Source organism: Mobula birostris, chromosome 4, assembly GCF_030028105.1.
Source record: "Mobula birostris isolate sMobBir1 chromosome 4, sMobBir1.hap1, whole genome shotgun sequence".
Classification (NCBI taxonomy): Eukaryota; Metazoa; Chordata; class Chondrichthyes; order Myliobatiformes; family Myliobatidae; genus Mobula; species Mobula birostris.
In genome coordinates, this window is record NC_092373.1 from 54,561,096 (window position 1) to 54,570,001 (window position 8,906).

Consider the following 8,906-nt stretch of genomic DNA (forward strand, 5'->3'; position numbering starts at 1 on the left):
TGTTTTCAAATGAGATAGCAGGCAGAATGGCATTGCATGAGCATTGGGAAACAAGCCAGCAGGTGGTGCATGAGAGCTTGCTGGGATCACTTCTCTATATTTCCATTAATTTTGTTCGAAGAACCACGAACAGCTGAAATCAGAAGTACAGTTTGGTGGAGGGCAAGGAAGAAATGCAATCTGTCTGAAAAATACTGCATATGCTGGAAATCTGAAATAACAGAAAATGCTGGAAATACTTAGCAGGTCTGGAAAGTATCTGTGGAATTAGGCTAAGCATTTCAGGTCAGTGACCAATCTGATCTACATATGTTTCCTCACCAGTTCAGCATTTTTCGCTTATCATTTTCTACCTTGAGCATTAATCAGCTCAAGATGCCAATTTATCGGCATCTGTCTTGGAAATACAGACAGTTAAGTGGTCCAAAATCTCATTAATTGGAACAATTTACTGTTTTATATAATACGTGTAGTACAGTATATGCAAAGTGTAGTTGTACATATACATTCTGAATTTTCAAAAACCAGGCCCTGGAAGGTTAAGTGGCTTAAATATTTTTCCAATATTTAAAATCTTGGTTGTATTTTGTGAATTATAACCTTGCAGAAGGATAATGCTAAATTTACTGAGACCAGAAGAAACCTTTCACCCAGTATTTATTATTCTACCTATGATGAATCTTCTTGGAGTAAACTATTCCCTTCCCTGGCTAAGATATATGGGACCAATTTGCACGTTTCCACCTGGGCATTAACCTGGCGTCATATTTCCACTTTCTTTTAAATGTGTGAGAAAGCAAAGGATCATTTCTAACCAGCGTGAATGAGCCTAATCCCAATCACACAAGCAGAGGGTATGGAATATTCCATGGACATTTACGAAACAATCATTTGGGGACAGGAACTTCTTGTGGAAGGGAAATCACTTGTGAACAGAAAATTCTTCTTAACCTTTGAGTTCTGAAATAAGCTTTCCACAAAAGATGTATTTCAAGCCTTCAGTGTATGTCTGGATGCACATCTGTTGGTTGCATGTTTAGACTAATTAAATACAGCACATTTCTGCATTGGTAACATGTTTTCAAATTTACCAATAAAATGGAAAACAACTCACAAGCTGTCAGAAAAATGCAGCTGAACTCTACCACTAGTATCACAGCATCAACCTGCCTCATAGAAATCAGTTGATTAAACAATGCTGAATAAATACTCCGACAAGAAAAGAATATTTCAGCGATAACTCTGTGCTGTAAAGTTCCGTTCAACTAATCTCTTCATAATATCTTATGAGGGCAGCTGTCATACCAATAGAATTTGTCCTATACAGAGTAATTTCAGTGATTATATTGGCACACTAGAGGAATTTACATTTAGGGCCTTATCATTATTTAGTTTTAAAGTTGCCTCAGAGTTGACAATTTCTTCTAAATTTTACTGATGTCAGATAACTGCATGGTGGAACATCAACTAATTTAATATAATTATGCCTAAGGATTTTTAGGCATGGCAAGCAAGTGTTTCTTGGGGAGAATTCTGACTCATCCTGCAAATACTTGGGACAAACACATCCAGTACTACTTACAAACAGAAAATGTCTAAGGTTTAGTGCCTGAACATAGTGTCAAAATATTTACATTAGAAAAACCCATAAAAAGTCCGTCCCAGGGAATGATTCTATTTTATTTGATCAGGCAGGCTGCTTTGTTACGTAATCCTCAACACTTTGATGATGGTACTGGACCAATAGTTTGGGGACTCATATTTTGTGAGTCTTTGCCAGATGATCTCTCAAGTCCAATCACTTCACCTACAGTTTCCAAGTACTAGTTTCTCTGCCATGTCTATCTTTAAGATGCTCCACTTGCCCAGGCCTTGGGACAAAATACATTTTTTTTACCAAGAAACTCCTGGATAATCTTTTGAGTTGACTCTAAAGGAGGGAGAATGCAGCAACAACTATATCACAGTTCGGATTGTTACACCATTCGTCTTGCTGACAGCAGCCCAGAAGCTTTTCACAGAACTTTGAGGAGAGATTTGCTTTAATGAGGCCTTTGACCCAAGATAGTTCTTTCTACTGGGCATTAAAACAATGGCACTCCAACCAAATAGCCTAAGTAATCCCCACTAGAAAATTTAGGATCCAATTCAGTAAATTCAAAATAGGCAATAATTCTGCTCCTATGCCTTATGGTCTTATGTGCAGAAAAAAAGAAGAGTGGGAAAGAAAGATGGGATTAAGGGAAAGAGAATGAATATACAGTAAGTGGTTTTATATAGAGGTGTGGTATTATAATGGTTTGTTAATATCATGTTATTACATAGCGCTACACATTTGCTTCTTTAGCTGGTGTATATACTGCTTTTTATTGCTGGTGATGATAGTATATACTGTAGACTTGCTGCAGTGCATGACTTAATCTTGTTATAACACACAGTGCTTGTTATATATTGTCAGGATGTGCAGTGATTAAGTCTGTGATGCACAGTGCTTAATCTTGCTAGAGCAGATGTTGTACATTTGGTGGGATATTAAGTGCTATATATAGGATGGGACTTTCATGGGTATACACTTGCTGTGATAACGACCCTTTGATGGGGTATACTAGATGTAAGTATAGTTTATACTCTCTGGAGAACATGGAGCTTACATTTGCTGTGTACATGGCATTTACTCTTGCAAGGGGACCAGTGCTTCTTTTCACCGTGTATATGGTAACTAACCTTGCTTAGGCTTGTTGCAATTTATGGTGCTTACCTTTGTATATGACACTCTGAGTGATGCAAAGAGTGTTTACTTTCACTAATTCGTTAGGATACACAGAGCTTGCTGTGTTACATGGTGCGTATTCTCCTTGGTATATACAGAACTACCACAGTGGGGAATGTAGGACTTACTCTCTATGAATAATACCCCGTGTACTCAATGGAGTACAAGGTGCTTAAAGATGCTGGGATAGTCAGTGGTGTTGCTCATTGGCAGACATGGTGCTGACATGCACCCTTTGAGATATATGACACACTCATTATGTTACCTCGTGTTTTTACTCACTAAGGTCACAATGCTGCACTTGCAGGGTTAACTGATACTGAGTGCTTATTCCCACTGTGGTACACATTGCTTACTCTCATTGGGTGCATGGTGTGTGGTGTATGCACTCCCAAGGTTAAGTGCATGATTCTTATGCTTGCAAGTGTAAACAGTGATGACTCCCACCGGGCTATGTCATCCTTACAGTAGCAGAGTGGAGGATACTTACTGTCTTAGTGCACAGGGTGCAACTTTCACTTAGGCATTCTTTTACACATAGTTTCCCTTACTTTGACCAAGTGCTACTCCTTCTCGTGTGATCCTGAAATTTGAGTGCTCGCTGATGGCTTAGCTGGTGATGGAATCACAGTTCGGTCAACTCCCAACTGTGTTCAGAAAAAAAAAAATTGGCTAGCTATGCAAGTATTACAGAATAAGGCACTAACAGTACTCTAAGGCAGCAATCCTGGCTGACTACAAGTCTGGCATGTTGCTGCCAATCTAGCACTCCCTTTGCTGTGCTGATTGTGATCATCTGAAAACACATCATGAATCAAACTAAGTTCCTTCTTGTCCCTTTGACTCACTACCATCAGTATTCCCCATAAAAACTTACAAGGTTCCAATGTAGAACAGCCAGCCTAGATGAGTGTGTCACCACCACCACCACCACCACCAGGGACTTGATTAACAAGTCTGTTGAGGACTGTGTACCAAAGAGGATGATCTGGATGCTCTCAAATTGGAACCCATGGATGAACCAGGAGGTCCACTCCCTAGTGAAGTCTTGGACTGCCATATTAAAATAAGGTGACCCTGACCTGTACAAGAAATCGAGATACAACCTCAGTAAAGCTATCAGGGATACCAAGAGACAACATCGATCCAAGATCAAGTCCCAGACCAGCTGTCAGTTCTGGCAGGACTTACATGCAACAGTAGGTTATGAAACCAAGTCAGACAGCATTCCCTTCTCAATGAACTTAATGCATTCTATGTACATTTTGAACAAAAGGAGATTGGGGTATCACCACCAATCCTGACAGCCATCCTCCTAGCCCTAATCTCAACTCTGGAACATCTAGGCAGTAAAGACACCTACCGCATGTTGGACTCTTTATTCACTACAGCTTTGTGTTCAATAATATACTTCCAAGCAAACCCATCTCCAAACTCCTGAACCTAGAACTCAACACCTCCCTTAGTAACAACATCTTTAACTTCCAACCAACAGAGTAAGGATAGGCAGCAGCAGCTTGGCCATAATTATCCCCAGCATTGGTGCTCCACAAGTCTGCATCCTCATCCCCCTTCTCTATTCCCTTTACACTCACAACCATGTGGAAAATATGCAGATGATACCAGTGTAGTAGGCCATATCTCAAATAATGATGAATCAGGGTATAGGAAGGTGATAGAGGGCCTAGCAATGTGGTGCCGTGACAACAACATTTCATTCAATGTCAGCAAAAGAGCTGATAATTGACTTCAGGAAGGGAGACAGTGCACATGCTCCTGTTTACATCAATGGTGCTGAGGTCATGATGGTTGCAAGGAGTAGCCATCACAAATAGCCTGTCCTGGTCCAATCACATACACTCAGTGGCCACTTTATTAGGTATCTGCTATACCCAGTAAAGTGGCCACTCAGTGTACGTTCATGGTCTGCTGCTTCTCTAGCCTATCCACTTCAAGGTTCGATTTATTGTGCATTCTGAGATGCCCTTCTGCACACCACTGTTGCAATGCCTAGTTACTTCAGTTACAGTCGCCTTCCTGCCAGCTTGAGGCAGACTGGCCATTATCCTCGGACCTCTCACACTAACAAGGTGTTTTCACCCACAGAACTGCTGCTGCTCACTGGAGGAGTTTTGCTTTTCACACTATTCTCTGTAAACTCTAGAGACTGCTGTGTGTGAAAATCACAGGAGATCAGCAGTTTCTGAGATACACAGTAGTGTCAGACGCGATTACAGCTTGGGTGTTGGAGTTTGGAGTTCAACTCTGGTTTGTACATTCTTCTTGTGAGTGCATGTGTTTATTCCGTGTTCTCTGGTTTCCTCCAGCAGTCGAAAGATGTACTGGTTAGTAGGTTAATTGGTCATTGTAAATTGTCCTGTCATTAGGCTAGGATTAAATAGGTGTGTTACTGGGCCCATGGAATGTTGTGACAGTAAGGCCTTTTCCACGATAGTTAGAAAGAGGGCTAGAGGAATAGATAGATACTCAAACCACACTGTCTGACACCAACAATCATTTCACAGTCAAAGTCACTTAAATCACATTTTCCCCCCATTCTGATGTTTAGTCTGAACAACAACTGAACCTCTTGATCATGTCTGCATGCTTTATATATTGAATTGCTGCCATGTGATTGGCTGATTGGATATTTGCATTAACAAGCCGGCGTACCTATAAAGTCGCCACTGAGTGTAGATAATCGAAGCCTCTACTTTCTAAAGAAGCTGAAGAAATTTGGCATGTCCCTTTTAACCCTCACAAGTTTTTATCAATGCACCTAGAAAGCATTTTAGCAATAGAAAGGAACCGCAGAGAGTTGTGGACACAGCTCAGTACATCATCGAGACCAGCCTCTCCTCAGTGGGCTCTGTCCACATTTCCCATTGCCTGAGTAAGGCAGGCAGCGTAATCAAGTACTCCACTCATCCCAGGCATCTCCCTCCCATCGGGCAAACAGAGCAAAATACTAAAAGCACATATCACTAGGCTCAAGGGCAGCTTCTATATATCACTATACCACTGTTATATATCTACTGAAAGGTTCCCTAGTATGATGAGGTGAACCCTTGACCTCACGTTTTTTCTCGTTATGACCCTGCACCTTATTGCCTATCTGCATGATATTGTCTTTTTAACTGTACTCTGTTATTGTTTTCCTTGTACTACCGCAATGCATTGTTGTAATGAATTAATCTGTAGGAACAGTATTTTTCACTGTACCTTGGTATCCATGACAATAATAAACCAATTACCAACTTAATAATTTATAGCGGTTAACTGAAAACCTAAGGAATGTAAAGTAAGCAACATAACTAGATATATGCTGGCTAACATTAATAATATTTATTTCATGATTCTCATATCTGAAATATGCCCAAAGTCTTAATGGCTGCATGCTGAGCCCACCGCTGTACACTCTGCTCACACAGGTCTGCACGGCCAAACACCTGAGTAGTCACATTGTCACGTTCGCCGATGACACAACAGTGTCATCACCAAATGATGAAATGGCCTACGGAGAGGAGATGGAAGGAAATGAGGCTTGGTGCCAGGCAAATAACCTTTTCTTCAATGCCAACAAGACAAAGGATTTTGTTATCGACTTCAGGAGAACTCAGACCTCTCACACCCCTCTTTACATCGGCAGCACAGCAGTGAAAACTGCGAGCAGTTTCAAACTCCTGGGAGGGCACATCTCACACAACCTCTCGTGGTTCCAGAACACATTCCACACTATCAGGAAAGCTTACCAAATGCCTTTACTTTCTGACGTGGCTAAGGGGGTCTGGACTGTGCACATCTATACGCCTATCATTCTCGTGCTGCGCAGTAGAGAGCATCCTGCCATGCCGCATGTCTGCATAGTACAGGAAGGCTCCACAAAGGGGAGTCAAAACTGTTCACACATCACTGGCACCAGCCTACGCACCATCAAGGACATACAGAAGGGGCCGGAAAAGTGCCAGTAACATTTTGAAAGATCCTATCATCCCACTCGTGAATGGTTTGTCCCACTCCCATCAGGAAAGAGGCTACAAAGCATCTACGCCAGGACCTCCAGACTCAAAAACAGTTACTTTCCCCAAGCAATAAGATTAATCAACAACTCCACTCACTAACTCACCTCTCCACACCTTCACCACCACTGTCATACATGGTATGTACAGATAATCCTCTGCTTAGTCATTTTATTGACATATAATCAATCTGTGTGCAGTATATAAGCTATCTCATGTATTTATATTTATTGTGGTTTTTTTTATTATTGTGTTCTTTGTCTTTTTTTGTGTGCTGTAACAGATCTCGAGTAATTATTTCGTTCTCCTTTTTACTTGTGTACTGGAAATGACATTAAACAATCTTGCATTGAAAAAGATTTGCTGAGGACATACATTGTATCAAGAGGGAGAGGTTCCACTTCTCTGTACAATTCTCAACAAAATCAAGAAGGTTTGACAGGCCTCCATTTTGAAATTTGTTGGCTTTTTTTTGCATTTGTATTACTGCTATCCAGGTTAACCATCAGAGCCCTGCTGAAGGGTTTCCGCCCGAGACGTCGACTGTACTTTTTTCCCATAGGTTCTGCCTGGCCTGCTGAGATCCTCCTGCATTTTGAGTGTGTCGCTCAGATTTCCAGCATCTGCAGATTTTCTCTTGTTGGTACTATCAGAATACCATAGAGAAGAAGGAAGCCTAACTAATGTTCTTGTAACAGTTTTTTAAGGATTACTCATTTATAGGGTTTAAAATATTTGGTGTATAAACTGCTGCAAATCACAAATTTTAATAACATTTCAGTAGGGCATTTGGCAAAGACAAAAGAGGATGTCTGTTTATAGATTGGTCGGCATTGTATTGTCTGGACTACCAGGAATGTCTTTTATTACTGTTCATCTACAAATACCTGATCTCAAGTGTTGTCACATATGGTGGCCAGACCATAGTTAACCAGATGTTAACTTTTCAATGCTTTCATAACACGTAAAAGAAGAAAAAACAAGGAGATTCCTTACTTTTATTACACATTTGATGGAATATAAGCAATTTGAAAACTGATCTATCTTGTTAATAAATGATGGGTTGTAGCAGTAAGACGATTATGTTACAACACTAGTTAGCCAGAGAATATGAGTTCAAAATTTTACCATAGAAAAATCTGGAAATAATAAATAAAATACTGGTTTCAGCAGAAGTTGGTTTATTTTAAAATTCCACTGGTAGTCACTTTTAACTATTTTGATCTTTCTGTGGTTTCAGTTTAACACCAGTGTGGTTAACTCTGATGTGGTTTACTCAGTTGTATCGAACTCAGTATTAATCAAGCCAAGCAATAAATTCCCACCTTTTCACGTCCTGAGAATGAAATTCTAAGAACTGCAAATAAAGCAAGTGTCTTTTGTTTAAAATTTCTTGATTAAAAATCCTGACAAGGCTGTAAAAGCATTCCTGGCATTGCTAGATTTTGTAGATATTGTTCAAATCTAAATGTGCTATGGAGCGTTTGCAGCATATCCACCCTAATACATGAAATCAGCAAGATCTGGAACATGGGAATAGAAGTAGATTATTTATTTGCTCAAGTCTGTTCTGCCATTCAATTGGACCATGGTTGATGTATGAGTCAAGTCCACTATTGTGCCACATTCCATATTATATAGAACCTTCTCCGTGGATTGTCACCTTGTCGTGGTGGAGAAGCTTGTGTGGTCCTGTGATCCCGAGATCAATGTTGTCTGGAGCTATGCTCCTGGTAGGGTCACCCATGGCGGTAAGGTCAAGGGTGAGGTCCCTGACAAAGAACAATCCAACCAAGATCTCAACGGTGGAACAGGCGGACGAAGTTACTTCGAACTCAATGGCTGTGAAGGCAGATAAAGGTTGCAACAAACCCATCAGCTCCAATCGTCGTGGTTTCCATGCCATTGGAATCAGTTGGTTGATTTGTGAAGTATCGTGTGCTTCTTGAAGTGCAACATCAAGTACATGTTAAACAAATACACGCACAGGTGTCTTCACTCTGTGGGCCACTTTTTCAGCACGAAGACCATCATCCTCGACTTCGAGGGATGGCCACGATGCATTATATAGAACATAGAACATAGAAACCTACATGACATTACAGGCCCTTCAGCCC